The 14996-nt window shown below is 47.8% G+C and overlaps 1 long non-coding RNA gene across 1 annotated transcript in view; it reads right to left on the bottom strand.

Annotated features, from left to right (window-relative positions):
• Positions 1-14589, bottom strand: part of LOC138286745 (uncharacterized) — a 92364-nt gene extending 77775 nt beyond the window's left edge. Inside the window, exon 1 of the long non-coding RNA XR_011202047.1 lies at positions 14331-14589. This is a non-coding gene — a long non-coding RNA (uncharacterized lncRNA). The remainder of the gene's footprint in view (positions 1-14330) is intronic.
• Positions 14590-14996: the final 407 nt, after the last annotated feature.

Genomic DNA, 14996 nt, shown 5'->3' with positions numbered 1-14996 from the left:
GGAAACCTGGACTGTGACGAGGAAGACTAGGCTTGAAGTAATAAAGGTTAATTAACATTGATTCCTCATTTGTCTGCCTCATCTCAGTCCTTACTTACTAAGCTGACACCCAAGTCAGAAACTGAGCCTCAACTGTGAGAAGGTAGCCTCTTTCTAGCCTTGTTACCCCCACTTTTGGCCTGTTTGTGAGTGTATGTCAGGGTGTTTGTCACTGTTTTCACTGTCTCACTGAGATCCTGATAGCCAGGCCTCAGTGCTCATAGTGAAAACACTATGTTTTCAGTATGTTTGTTATGTGTCACTGGGATCCTGCTGGTCAGGACCCCAGTGCTCATAGGTTTGTGGCCTATATGTATGTGTCACTGGGACCCTGTCACACAGGGACCCAGTGCTCATAGGTGTGCAGGTATATGTTCCCTGTGTGGTGCCTAACTGTCTCACTGAGGCTCTGCTAACCAGAACCTCAGTGGTTATGCTCTCTCATTTCTTTCCAAATTGTCACTGACAGGCTAGTGACCATTTTTACCAATTTACATTGGCTTACTGGAACACCCTTATAATTCCCTAGTATATGGTACTGAGGTACCCAGGGTATTGGGGTTCCAGGAGATCCCTATGGGCTGCAGCATTTCTTTTGCCACCCATAGGGAGCTCTGACAATTCTTACACAGGCCTGCCACTGCAGCCTGAGTGAAATAACGTCCACGTTATTTCACAGCCATTTTACACTGCACTTAAGTAACTTATAAGTCACCTATATGTCTAACCTTTACCTGGTAAAGGTTAGGTGCAAAGTTAATTAGTGTGAGGGCACCCTGGCACTAGCCAAGGTGCCCCCACATTGTTCAGAGCCAATTCACTGAACTTTGTGAGTGCGGGGACACCATTACACGCGTGCACTACATATAGGTCACTACCTATATGTAGCTTCACCATGGTAACTCCGAATATGGCCATGTAACATGTCTATGATCATGGAATTGCCCCCTCTATGCCATCCTGGCATTGTTGGTACAATTCCATGATCCCAGTGGTCTGTAGCACAGACCCTGGTACTGCCAGACTGCCCTTCCTGGGGTTTCACTGCAGCTGCTGCTGCTGCCAACCCCTCAGACAGGCAGCTGCCCTCCTGGGGTCCAGCCAGGCCTGGCCCAGGATGGCAGAACAAAGAACTTCCTCTGAGAGAGGGTGTGACACCCTCTCCCTTTGGAAAATGGTGTGAAGGCAGGGGAGGAGTAGCCTCCCCCAGCCTCTGGAAATGCTTTGTTGGGCACAGATGTGCCCAATTCTGCATAAGCCAGTCTACACCGGTTCAGGGACCCCTTAGCCCCTGCTCTGGCGCGAAACTGGACAAAGGAAAGGGGAGTGACCACTCCCCTGACCTGCACCTCCCCTGGGAGGTGTCCAGAGCTCCTCCAGTGTGCACCAGACCTCTGCCATCTTGGAAACAGAGGTGCTGCTGGCACACTGGACTGCTCTGAGTGGCCAGTGCCACCAGGTGACGTCAGAGACTCCTGCTGATAGGCTCCTTCAGGTGTTAGTAGCCTTTCCTCTCTCCTAGGTAGCCAAACCCTCTTTTCTGGCTATTTAGGGTCTCTGTCTCTGGGGAAACTTTAGATAACGAATGCATGAGCTCAGCCGAGTTCCTCTGCATCTCTCTCTTCACCTTCTGATAAGGAAACGACCGCTGACCGCGCTGGAAGCCTGCAAACCTGCAACATAGTAGCAAAGACGACTACTGCAACTCTGTAACGCTGATCCTGCCGCCTTCTCGACTGTTTTCCTGCTTGTGCATGCTGTGGGGGTAGCCTGCCTCCTCTCTGCACCAGGAGCTCCGAAGAAATCTCCTGTGGGTCGACGGAATCTTCCCCCTGCAACCGCAGGCACCAAAAAGCTGCATCACCGGTCCCTTAGGTCTCCTCTCAGCACGACGAGCGAGGTCCCTCGAATCCAGCGACTCTGTCCAAGTGACCCCCACAGTCCAGTGACTCTTCAGCCCAAGTTTGGTGGAGGTAAGTCCTTGCCTCACCTCGCTGGGCTGCATTGCTGGGAACCGCGACTTTGCAGCTACTCCGGCCCCTGTGCACTTCCGGCGGAAATCCTTTGTGCACAGCCAAGCCTGGGTCCACGGCACTCTAACCTGCATTGCACGACTTTCTAAGTTGGTCTCCGGCGACGTGGGACTCCTTTGGCGAGCACCGTTTCACGCATCCTCGTAGTGCCTGTTTCTGGCACTTCTCCGGGTGCTACCTGCTTCAGTGAGGGCTCTTTGTCTTGCTCGACGTCCCCTCTCTCTGCAGGTCCAATTTGCGACCTCCTGGTCCCTCCTGGGCCCCAGCAGCGTCCAAAAACGCCAAACGCACGATTTGCGTGTAGCAAGGCTTGTTGGCGTCCTTCCGGCGGGAAAACACTTCTGCACGACTCTCCAAGGCGAGAGGGATCCGTCCACCAAAGGGGAAGTCTCTAGCCCTTTTCGTTCCTGCAGAAACCTCAGCTTCTTCTGTCCAGTCGAAGCTTCTTTGCACCCGCAGCTGGCATTTCCTGGGCATCTGCCCATCTCCGACTTGCTTGTGACTTTTGGACTTGGTCCCCTTGTTCCACAGGTACCCTAGATTGGAAATCCACAGTTGTTGCATTGCTGGTTTGTGTCTTTCCTGCATTATTCCTCTAACACGACTCTTTTGTCCTTAGGGGAACTTTAGTGCACTTTGCACTCACTTTTCAGGGTCTTGGGGAGGGTTATTTTTCTAACTCTCACTATTTTCTAATAGTCCCAGCGACCCTCTACAAGGTCACATAGGTTTGGGGTCCATTCGTGGTTCGCATTCCACTTTTGGAGTATATGGTTTGTGTTGCCCCTATCCCTATGTTTCCCCATTGCATCCTATTGTAACTATACATTGTTTGCACTGTTTTCTAAGACTATACTGCATATTTTTGCTATTGTGTATATATATCTTGTGTATATTTCCTATCCTCTCACTGAGGGTACACTCTAAGATACTTTGGCATATTGTCATAAAAATAAAGTACCTTTATTTTTAGTATAACTGTGTATTGTGTTTTCTTATGATATTGTGCATATGACACTAAGTGGTACTGTAGTAGCTTCACACGTCTCCTAGTTCAGCCTAAGCTGCTCTGCTAAGCTACCATTATCTATCAGCCTAAGCTGCTAGACACCCTATACACTAATAAGGGATAACTGGGTCTGGTGCAAGGTGCAAGTACCCCTTGGTACTCACTACAAGCCAGTCCAGCCTCCTACATTGGTTGTGCAGTGGTGGGATAAGTGCTTGAGACTACTTACCACTCTTGTCATTGTACTTTTCATAAGAGAAAAATATACAAAACAAGGTCAGTGTATATACACATAGCCAAAAAGTTTTGCATTTCCTCTTTTCACTCTTTTCTAAGTGCTGAAAAGTACTTCTAAACTTTCAAAAAGTTCTTAAAAGTTTAAAAAGTTTTTTTTCTGTCTTTCCAAAAAGTCTGAAAACTTTTGTCTCTTTCTCTATCACTTTAACTCTCTCTAAAAAATGTCTGGCACAGGCCAAAGTGTTGATCTGTCCAAACTTGCATATGACAACCTTAGCTGGAAAAGAGCAAGGAGTCTCTGTATAGAGAGAGGTTTGAGTGTAGGGAAGAATCCTGCCTTAGAACTATTAATTAACATGCTTAGAGAACAGGATAAGGCCATAGGTGCCCCATCTGTTGAAAAAGTACCTAATAGTTCCCAATCAGATTCAGGGACTCCCCCAGGAAAAGATTCAGGAAAGAAACTTCCTAGCCTGCCCATTACTAGACAATCTAGCATAGATGGTAATGATGATGAGCCACACCATAGAAATAGTGTTGTCTCACATCATAGCAAAAGCATATATTCTCACCATACTGGTAGTAATGTTTCTGTAAACCAAGCTGTTAAATTGGCTTCTGTAAGGGACAGGTCTCCTTCTGTTCATTCCCATCATAGCTCTGTTTCTAGAAATGTCCCTCCCACCAACCCTGATGACAGAATGTTAGAGAGGGAACTCAATAAGTTGAGGGTGGAACAAACCAGACTGAAGCTTAAAAAGCAACAGCTGGATTTGGATAGACAGTCTTTTGAATTAGAGAAGGAAAGACAGAAGTTGGGTTTAGATACCCATGGTGGCAGCAGCAGTATTCCCCATAGTCATCCTGCAAAAGAGCATGATTCCAGGAATCTGCACAAGATAGTTCCCCCTTATAAGGAGGGGGATGACATTAACAAGTGGTTTGCTGCACTTGAGAGGGCCTGTGTTGTACAGGATGTCCCTCAAAGGCAGTGGGCTGCTATCCTATGGCTATCATTTAGTGGAAAAGGTAGGGATAGGCTCCTTACTGTAAAAGAAAATGATGCTAATAATTTCCAAGTTCTTAAGAATGCACTCCTGGATGGTTATGGCTTAACCACTGAACAGTACAGGATAAAGTTCAGAGAGACCAAAAAGGAGTCTTCACAAGACTGGGTTGATTTCATTGACCAGGCAGTGAAGGCCTTGGAGGGGTGGTTACATGGCAGTAAAGTTACTGATTATGACAGCCTGTATAACTTAATCCTGAGAGAGCATATTCTTAATAATTGTGTGTCTGATTTGTTGCACCAGTACCTGGTAGACTCTGATCTGACCTCTCCCCAAGAATTGGGAAAGAAGGCAGACAAATGGGTCAGAACAAGGGTGAACAGAAAAGTTCATACAGGGGGTGACAAAGATGGCAATAAGAAGAAAGATGGTGAAAAATCTCAAGATAAGCATGGGGATAAGGGTAAAACCAAAGATCCCACTTCAAATCTTAAACACTCTTCAGAGGGTGGGGATAAAACAAATTCTTCCTCTTCTTCCCAACCTGCACACATTAAAAAGCCTTGGTGCTTTGTGTGTAAAAACAGAGGCCATAGGCCAGGGGATAAGTCCTGTCCAGGTAAACCCCCTGAGCCTACCACCACTAATACATCAAGCTCTAGTGCCCCTAGCAGTAGTGGTACTAGTGGTGGGACTGCTGGCAACAGTCAAGTTAAGGGTGTAGCTGGGTTCACTTATGGGTCCATAGTGGAAACTGATGTCATCAGTCCCAAGACAGTTTCTGTCACACCTAGTGGCATTGGCCTTGCCACACTGGCTGCTTGTCCCCTTACAATGGATAAGTACAGGCAGACAGTTTCAATAAATGGTGTTGAGGCCTTGGCCTACAGGGACACAGGTGTCAGTTTCACTTTGGTGACTGAAAACCTAGTGCACCCTGATCAACACATCATTGGACAACAGTATAAGATTATTGATGTCCATAACTCCACTAAGTTTCTTCCCTTAGCTATAATTCAGTTTAGTTGGGGTGGAGTTACTGGCCCTAAGCAGGTGGTGGTATCACCTAGCTTACCTGTAGACTGTCTCTTAGGTAATGACCTAGAGGCCTCAGGTTGGGCTGATGTAGAGTTTTATGCCCATGCAGCCATGCTGGGCATCCCTGAGGAATTGTTCCCTCTCATTTCTACTGAAATGAAAAAGCAAAGGAGAGAAGGCCTGAAAACTCAGGAACCCTCTCCATCAACAGGTAAAACGGGTATCACAGTATCCCCTAACCACCCTACCATTCAGGATACCATTCCTGTGGTGGGAGAAACCTCTCCTGGGGTGGCACCTGTTCCAAGGGAATCATCAGTTGGCAAAACTGTACTCCCTGAGGTGGAAGTACCTCTCTGTGGGATAACTAACATTGGTGAGAAAAAGAGCACCATTTTAGTTAACATGGAGCATCCCTCCAACCCTCCCAGAGAAACTTTAGTGCAGAAACTCTGCACTGCCTCACAACACTTAGGACAGCATCCCTGCCCTAGTGTGGAGCTGATAGGACAGCATCCCTGCCCTGCTCCAACCCAAGAGAAACAGCATCCCTGTTCTCTCTTCCAGCCATATGGACAAAGTTTTTGCCCAGCTACGGCTTTTCTGAGACAGCATCCCTGTCTGGCATTTCCATCACTACAAATAGGTTCAGTGGACAATTCCCACTGCTCTAAACTAAAACTTACTGATAGAAACTCTGAAAATACATCTTCACATTGTTGCTTAGCTAAAAAACTTCAAACAGGGTGGTTTACATCCCCACAGGGAAGTAACCATATAGTGGATGATAAAGGGAGTAACCAGTCTATTGCAGAGCTACTCTCTACTTATCACCACTTAGACAATAAAGTCTCAACTGGCCAAGGTTAGCCTTATTGTCCTTCGTTTGGGGGGGGGGTTGTGTGAGAAGTTAGCCTCTTTCTAGCCTTGTTACCCCCACTTTTGGCCTGTTTGTGAGTGTATGTCAGGGTGTTTGTCACTGTTTTCACTGTCTCACTGAGATCCTGATAGCCAGGCCTCAGTGCTCATAGTGAAAACACTATGTTTTCAGTATGTTTGTTATGTGTCACTGGGATCCTGCTGGTCAGGACCCCAGTGCTCATAGGTTTGTGGCCTATATGTATGTGTCACTGGGACCCTGTCACACAGGGCCCCAGTGCTCATAGGTGTGCATGTATATGTTCCCTGTGTGGTGCCTAACTGTCTCACTGAGGCTCTGCTAACCAGAACCTCAGTGGTTATGCTCTCTCATTTCTTTCCAAATTGTCACTGACAGGCTAGTGACCATTTTTACCAATTTACATTGGCTTACTGGAACACCCTTATAATTCCCTAGTATATGGTACTGAGGTACCCAGGGTATTGGGGTTCCAGGAGATCCCTATGGGCTGCAGCATTTCTTTTGCCACCCATAGGGAGCTCTGACAATTCTTACACAGGCCTGCCACTGCAGCCTGAGTGAAATAACGTCCACGTTATTTCACAGCCATTTTACACTGCACTTAAGTAACTTATAAGTCACCTATATGTCTAACCTTTACCTGGTAAAGGTTAGGTGCAAAGTTACTTAGTGTGAGGGCACCCTGGCACTAGCCAATGTGCCCCCACATTGTTCAGAGCCAATTCACTGAACTTTGTGAGTGCGGGGACACCATTACACGCGTGCACTACATATAGGTCACTACCTATATGTAGCTTCACCATGGTAACTCCGAATATGGCCATGTAACATGTCTATGATCATGGAATTGCCCCCTCTATGCCATCCTGGCATTGTTGGTACAATTCCATGATCCCAGTGGTCTGTAGCACAGACCCTGGTACTGCCAGACTGCCCTTCCTGGGGTTTCACTGCAGCTGCTGCTGCTGCCAACCCCTCAGACAGGCAGCTGCCCTCCTGGGGTCCAGCCAGGCCTGGCCCAGGATGGCAGAACAAAGAACTTCCTCTGAGAGAGGGTGTGACACCCTCTCCCTTTGGAAAATGGTGTGAAGGCAGGGGAGGAGTAGCCTCCCCCAGCCTCTGGAAATGCTTTGTTGGGCACAGATGTGCCCAATTCTGCATAAGCCAGTCTACACCGGTTCAGGGACCCCTTAGCCCCTGCTCTGGCGCGAAACTGGACAAAGGAAAGGGGAGTGACCACTCCCCTGACCTGCACCTCCCCTGGGAGGTGTCCAGAGCTCCTCCAGTGTGCTCCAGACCTCTGCCATCTTGGAAACAGAGGTGCTGCTGGCACACTGGACTGCTCTGAGTGGCCAGTGCCACCAGGTGACGTCAGAGACTCCTGCTGATAGGCTCCTTCAGGTGTTAGTAGCCTTTCCTCTCTCCTAGGTAGCCAAACCCTATTTTCTGGCTATTTAGGGTCTCTGTCTCTGGGGAAACTTTAGAAAACGAATGCATGAGCTCAGCCGAGTTCCTCTGCATCTCTCTCTTCACCTTCTGATAAGGAAACGACCGCTGACCGCGCTGGAAGCCTGCAAACCTGCAACATAGTAGCAAAGACGACTACTGCAACTCTGTAACGCTGATCCTGCCGCCTTCTCGACAGTTTTCCTGCTTGTGCATGCTGTGGGGGTAACCTGCCTCCTCTCTGCACCAGAAGCTCTGAAGAAATCTCCCGTGGGTCGACGGAATCTTCCCCCTGCAACCGCAGGCACCAAAAAGCTGCATCACCGGTCCCTTGGGTCTCCTCTCAGCACGACGAGCGAGGTCCCTCGAATCCAGCGACTCTGTCCAAGTGACCCCCACAGTCCAGTGACTCTTCAGCCCAAGTTTGGTGGAGGTAAGTCCTTGCCTCACCTCGCTGGGCTGCATTGCTGGGAACCGCGACTTTGCAGCTACTCCGGCCCCTATGCACTTCCGGCGGAAATCCTTTGTGCACAGCCAAGCCTGGGTCCACGGCACTCTAACCTGCATTGCACGACTTTCTAAGTTGGTCTCCGGCGACGTGGGACTCCTTTGTGCAACTTCGGCGAGCACCGTTTCACGCATCCTCGTAGTGCCGGTTTCTGGCACTTCTCCGGGTGCTACCTGCTTCAGTGAGGGCTCTTTGTCTTGCTCGACGTCCCCTCTCTCTGCAGGTCCAATTTGCGACCTCCTGGTCCCTCCTGGGCCCCAGCAGCGTCCAAAAACGCCAAACGCACGATTTGCGTGTAGCAAGGCTTGTTGGCGTCCTTCCGGCGGGAAAACACTTCTGCACGACTCTCCAAGGCGAGAGGGATCCGTCCACCAAAGGGGAAGTCTCTAGCCCTTTTCGTTCCTGCAGAAACCTCAGCTTCTTCTGTCCAGTCGAAGCTTCTTTGCACCCGCAGCTGGCATTTCCTGGGCATCTGCCCATCTCCGACTTGCTTGTGACTTTTGGACTTGGTCCCCTTGTTCCACAGGTACCCTAGATTGGAAATCCACAGTTGTTGCATTGCTGGTTTGTGTCTTTCCTGCATTATTCCTCTAACACGACTCTTTTGTCCTTAGGGGAACTTTAGTGCACTTTGCACTCACTTTTCAGGGTCTTGGGGAGGGTTATTTTTCTAACTCTCACTATTTTCTAATAGTCCCAGCGACCCTCTACAAGGTCACATAGGTTTGGGGTCCATTCGTGGTTCGCATTCCACTTTTGGAGTATATGGTTTGTGTTGCCCCTATCCCTATGTTTCCCCATTGCATCCTATTGTAACTATACATTGTTTGCACTGTTTTCTAAGACTATACTGCATATTTTTGCTATTGTGTATATATATCTTGTGTATATTTCCTATCCTCTCACTGAGGGTACACTAAGATACTTTGGCATATTGTCATAAAAATAAAGTACCTTTATTTTTAGTATAACTGTGTATTGTGTTTTCTTATGATATTGTGCATATGACACTAAGTGGTACTGTAGTAGCTTCACACGTCTCCTAGTTCAGCCTAAGCTGCTCTGCTAAGCTACCATTATCTATCAGCCTAAGCTGCTAGACACCCTATACACTAATAAGGGATAACTGGGTCTGGTGCAAGGTGCAAGTACCCCTTGGTACTCACTACAAGCCAGTCCAGCCTCCTACATCAACCCATTCAATAACATATTAGTTTCATCTCATCGCAAACCAGACTGAAGTTTAATTCACTCCATTCTTACTCTACAGAGACATCCTGCTGCACCACGAAACCATGGTAAGCTGACAGACCCCCCCAGATGCAGCTGATAATGTTCCTAGAGTGTGTGTGGGGGGGGGGGGTGGATGCACAAATGATTGCATTGCACATGCCTGTCACCTTGGTGTAGGCTTGGTCTATTTGGGATTCGGAAATGAGGTACTGGAAATACAGTGTTCTAGTCTTGCATAGATTTTATTTAAATGTGAGCTCTTCCGAGTAAAAAGTCGTTTGCAGCACTTTGTCTTTACAGTCATATTTTGTCAATCTCTTTCTTCTGTTCAGGAGATTCCCTTGAGTCTCTCATTTCCTCGAAAGGTATGGCCGTTCCTTGGACTGAAGCCCCTGGGGCAAAAGCAAATGGATGTGCAGAGGTGAATATAAGTTTTCAGAACATCAAGATTTTTATATCGTTTTCTCTTTAAATTTTTCATTTTTGTCTATTTTGCTCTTTTCGTTTCGCTTTAAACTCACTGTGCAAATAGTACCTCTGCAAGAGACAGCCTCAGAAAGCCCGTTTCCAGTGTGTTTTTCTTCCTTTAAATCAAGAGGGAAAAAAAGAAAGAAAATAAAGATAAGGGCTTAGCTGCTCTGTATTGAGGGTTTAACCGTCACCCAAGAAACGGAGGGAATCAGAAAGGAAGGGAATACATTTTGTTAGCTTTCCTTCCCCTGCTGTTAGGTTAGTGTGACAGAAGGGTTTTACAACTGCAAGATAATACGGGTTTAAATGTCCCCAGAGTAACCCTTCCTACTCCCTCCATTCTTTTATCCGCTGTCGTGAGACTAGGTGCGCTAGGACCCTCCCAGTTCTGGGTGGACTTAGAAGAGAGATTGCTAACCTACTGGGAGATGTTAAGGTGTGGTTCTTGACAAATATGATGTAATCAGTGATTTAGTGTGTGATTGTATGCTGAGGAATAAAGATGTCCACTCAAGAGCTTCCTGTATGGCGCGGTCTTTGTATTCTCCTGGGATAGGGAGGACGCTACAACTGGTGACCAGTAAGGGGATACATGCCCCAAAGAAACGCAGCTGCTCTCTCTGAGTGTTTGCAACAACCCAGGAGACTGCTTATGTTTTCCACGTGTGCTTGCCTCGAACAGAAGCAGGTCAGAGTTAGTATGGAATTGTAGCATTGCTCCAGCCCTGATATGGCCTTCAAGGAAGTGGAAGGCCCTGCAGGGACAGCGTTGAAATGTCCCACCAAAATCCAGTGGCAAGGGCAAAAGAAGAGACTGTAGTGTGCCATAAAACAGAGCCATCATTGATACAAGCGAAACGCTGAAGGCTGTGACATCCAGATATGATGTAAAAAGCTAAGCACGACAGTTATCAAGTGTGAGAAACAGATCATTACTTATTATCAAGATACAGGGTGGCGATTTATGTCCTCTGCTCGGATGACCTAAGCGCAAGCAAGTGGCCTGTGCTTGCAGAAATTGCAGTTGCCATCAGCGAGCTGCTGCCACCACCTGAACTTTAGCAACACAAAAGGATGATGGACGGAATGCTGAACAATGCAAACACTCACCCCAGTCACAGATCTGGGTTTAATCCATCGTTCTTTTGCTCACCATGCCACCCCAGTTTGGACCCAGCTATATGCAAATCAGTCTTGACCCTGTTCCTCAAGGGAACAGTCCAGCCCAAACTGCCAAGCCAAGTCCTCCCTGGACCGGAAACAAGCATCCTGGGTCCGGTTTCAGGGTATCACCCTTCATCAGCCTGACTAGCTTGAATCCAGTGGCACAGTGAGCACGGGAACCACGTCTGGGCATACCCTTCCCACTTGGGGTGACAAATGCAAAAAGAACAGTTGATGGATGGAATGCATATGCCTGGGTCCAAACTTGAATGGCATGGTGAGCAAAAAAACTGATGGATTAAACCCAGATCTGTGACTGGGGGTGAATGTTTGATTTGTTCTACATTCCGTCCATCAATTGTTCTTTTTGCGTTTGTCACCCCAAGTGGGAAGGGTATGCCCAGACGTGGGTCCCGTGCTCACTATGCCACCAGATTCAAGCTAGCCTGGCTGAAGAGTGGTGATACCCCGAAATCGGTCCCAGGATGCTTGATTCTGGTCCAGGGAGGACCTGGTCTGGCAGTTCGGGCTGGACTGTTCCCATGGGGAACAGGGTCAAGACTGATTTGCATATGACTGGGTCCAAACTGGAATGGCATGGTGAGCAAAACAACTGATGGATTAAACCCAGAACTGTGACTGGGGGTGAATGTTTGATTTGTTCTACATTCCGTCCATCAATTGTTCTTTTTGCGTTGCTCAAGGCTAAAGAGCATCATCAGTTACGACAAGTAGAAACCTAACAAAGTTGATCATCATCAATCTCCTCCAGAAAAGACTCTTCAATGTCATTATCGAGCACCAAAGAGGAAGATGGAGATGCAATGATCATGTCAACCAAAGGATGCCTGGCACATTTTGGGTTGGCTGCATGCAAGGAAGAACTAATGACAAAGAAAAATCATCAAACGGAACGACAGAGGCCCTTTGGACACTGCCCCAAGATCACAATAAAAATTAACGATTGCCCCATAACCTTCATCATAGACAGTGTTGCGTTGATTAACATGATGCCTCTTGAGAAGTTTAATAACCAATCTCCTGTGCCATAACTTAAACCATTCAAACAAAAAGGTGTACAAGTGGGCTGCTTCTAAACCATTGTGGAGTCAAGGATCATTCATAGCAACCATGAAATATAAAGCAGTGTCCATAAAAGCACCAATTCACCTTCTTCCAGGAACTTCGTTCTGTGCATACCTGTTCAGCTTTGCTGTAGATGCAAGGCCGGTGGAGATGGGGACAATCCTTGCTAAACAAAACAGTCATCTAAATACTCAGAGACACATTGTGGCCTTTGCCAGCTGAAGCCTGTCTAACACAGAAGAGGCCTATTATTTGCCAGAGAAGGAGAGTCTGGCTGTTGCCCGGGCATACAAACATTTTCATGTGTTTTCAAAATAGAAAATGTTTTACTCGCATTACAGACCACCAAGCACTACTCACTACCTTTGGGAACCTTAAAGCCAAGATCGCCCCATGCATTGAGAGGTGGGAATTGCAACTACAAGAGTACGACTATGTGACGATGCCAAGCTGGGTAAAGATCAAACCCCTGCTTTCACAGTACCTCTACACAGACATAGTATGACCTCAAAAACAGCTGAAGAATACATGGTAAAGTCCAGCACACAGGCAGCATTATTCATTGAACAGGTCATTGCTGCTGCCAATGCAGATAAAAACATGATCATTCTTAGAGACTTCATTTCAACTCAGTCGTGGAAAAAGAATGCTTGACCTTTGGAGGATGACATTGAATTAAAAAAGTTTACAAATGTACAGGATGAACTGTGTAACCAAGCAAGGTGCTGTGCTGAGAGGCTCGACAGCAAGTCAATAAACTGGCTCATGAAGGGCATTGTGGCACTGTAGCCACCAGTAGAGCACTATGAGACTGAATGTGGTTCCTGTGCCTAGACAAATGAGTTGAGAGGGAACTGAAGGGGTGTCACTTTTGCAATGATCTTTCCCCTAAAGTGTCTCAACAACAATTGACAATGTCTGACCTTCCTACACAGACATGGGAAAGAGTTACTGTTGATTTCTTTGGGACCTTAGAGAAATGACATCATCTCATGGTAGTCAATGATGAGTATTCATGCTTTCTGGTAGTGGAGGAAACGTCATCCAACTACCCATGACAAGGTCATTGAGTGGCTCGATGACATCTTTGAGGCATGGCGTATACCTGCTGTTAGAAATGGGGTTCCTGGTTGGCCAGGGTATGCACCTCAGCCAGGCAGGGACCACCTCTCTAGTCAGGGCGAGGTAGTTACACACCCAAGATAACCCCTGCTCACCCCCTTGGTAGCTTGGCACGAGCAGTCAGGCTTATCCCAGAGGCAATGTGTAAAGCGTTTGCACAGCACACACAACACATGTGACACAATGAATACACCACAAAGGAAACACAACAAAAAGTTATATAAAAATAAACTGTTTTGCATAAACCATCATTAGAACAAAAATTACATGTATCAGTACTACTCTGCTACACAAGCAGTTTAGAACATTATACAGGTGACTAGTGCTCTGTCCAAATAAGCAGTAGCCAGGTAAACATACAGATTATGGGGCTTTTTACCACATAAGCAGTAGTCAGGTTGCCATTGTCACCCAAAATTCAGGTGGCAGAATAAACATGTTATCCAAGACATCATCATCAGTGCACATAAAAGAGAAACATTCCCAACTGGCAGATTATTATTATCTTCAACAAAATATTTGCACATGTCATGAAAACATTTCAATACGGCATACATCCTAGACACACCCTCCCATGCGGCCAGTATGGCACACTAAAAGCCCTCAGGTGAGAATGCGAACAAGCACTTTGTAGTGAGGGGCAGAGTACCATAGGGAAGGATGCATCGTCTGTGAAAATCACCCAAACCCCTCACTCACGAAGGTGACAGTGGATCTGCATCTCTCTTCCAGGTCCCATGGTAGACAGGGATTCACAGGCCCCACTCCAGGAGCTCCAGTTCTCCCATTACCTAGTATACGGTATCTCCATCGGAAACAGCCCCACTCTTCTCACAGGGGCTGCCTCAGTGAACACAATTCCAAAACAAAGGGGCTGGAGGGCATGTGACCTGTGCAGTAGTTCCCTCCCTGTCCTGCAAGCCACTGGCGAATGACCCCACAGGTATGCCACATAAGGGAAAATGGGGGGCACACACACTTCTACCACGATGGCAGGGAGATCTCTCCGTGTCCCACTGCGTATAGAACTTACACGGGAGCCGTCCGGGTCCACGCGGTGTGGCTGATTACCCCAGGGACTCTTCCCTAAGACACTGCTGTGTACAGGGAGCATGCTCAGAGCCATCCAGGGTCCGTGATGTGGCGAGGTGAGGGCTGGGTGGCCCCAGCCGGCTCCGCCTCTCCTCTGAACTCTGGGACTCAGCTGCATGAACCTCCTGGCTCGGGGGCATGCAGCGCCTTCCTCCTGCCCGACCGTCTGGCGTCCGTGGCATCCTTGGTCCCTTAAGGGGAGTGGGCGTTGTTTTGTGTTGCAGCTTGTGCTACGATGGTGTGGGCACCAAAGCAGGTGCTTGCCGTGCCCCGGGGGCACCTCCCAAAGCACACCTTGTCCCCACTAGTGTTCCCACTCCTCGTGCCCTCCCCTGTGACTAAAGAGGGGGAGGGGCGCACACACAATGCAACACAGGCGCTTTCTTCGGGCCCAAATCTGGCTGTAGCTCAGTGTTACAGCATTCTTCACGCACTTTAGCCAACAGGTGAGCACTCTCCAGGTATGGGAATCACAAGGAAAGAAAGCTCTCTCCTCGTGCTGAATTTGGAAAACACAAAGCGATTTCCCTGCTCTCAAGCAGGAAAACACTGAGGCGTTCCTTCTGTGTTGAAGTAGTACAAACGGGGAAAGGGGGCACACCACCCA

This window comes from Pleurodeles waltl, chromosome 3_2, assembly GCF_031143425.1.
Source record: "Pleurodeles waltl isolate 20211129_DDA chromosome 3_2, aPleWal1.hap1.20221129, whole genome shotgun sequence".
NCBI lineage: Eukaryota > Metazoa > Chordata > Amphibia > Caudata > Salamandridae > Pleurodeles > Pleurodeles waltl.
The sequence above is the reverse complement of the archived record's forward strand: the minus strand, read 5'-3'. Positions and strand labels throughout refer to the sequence as shown.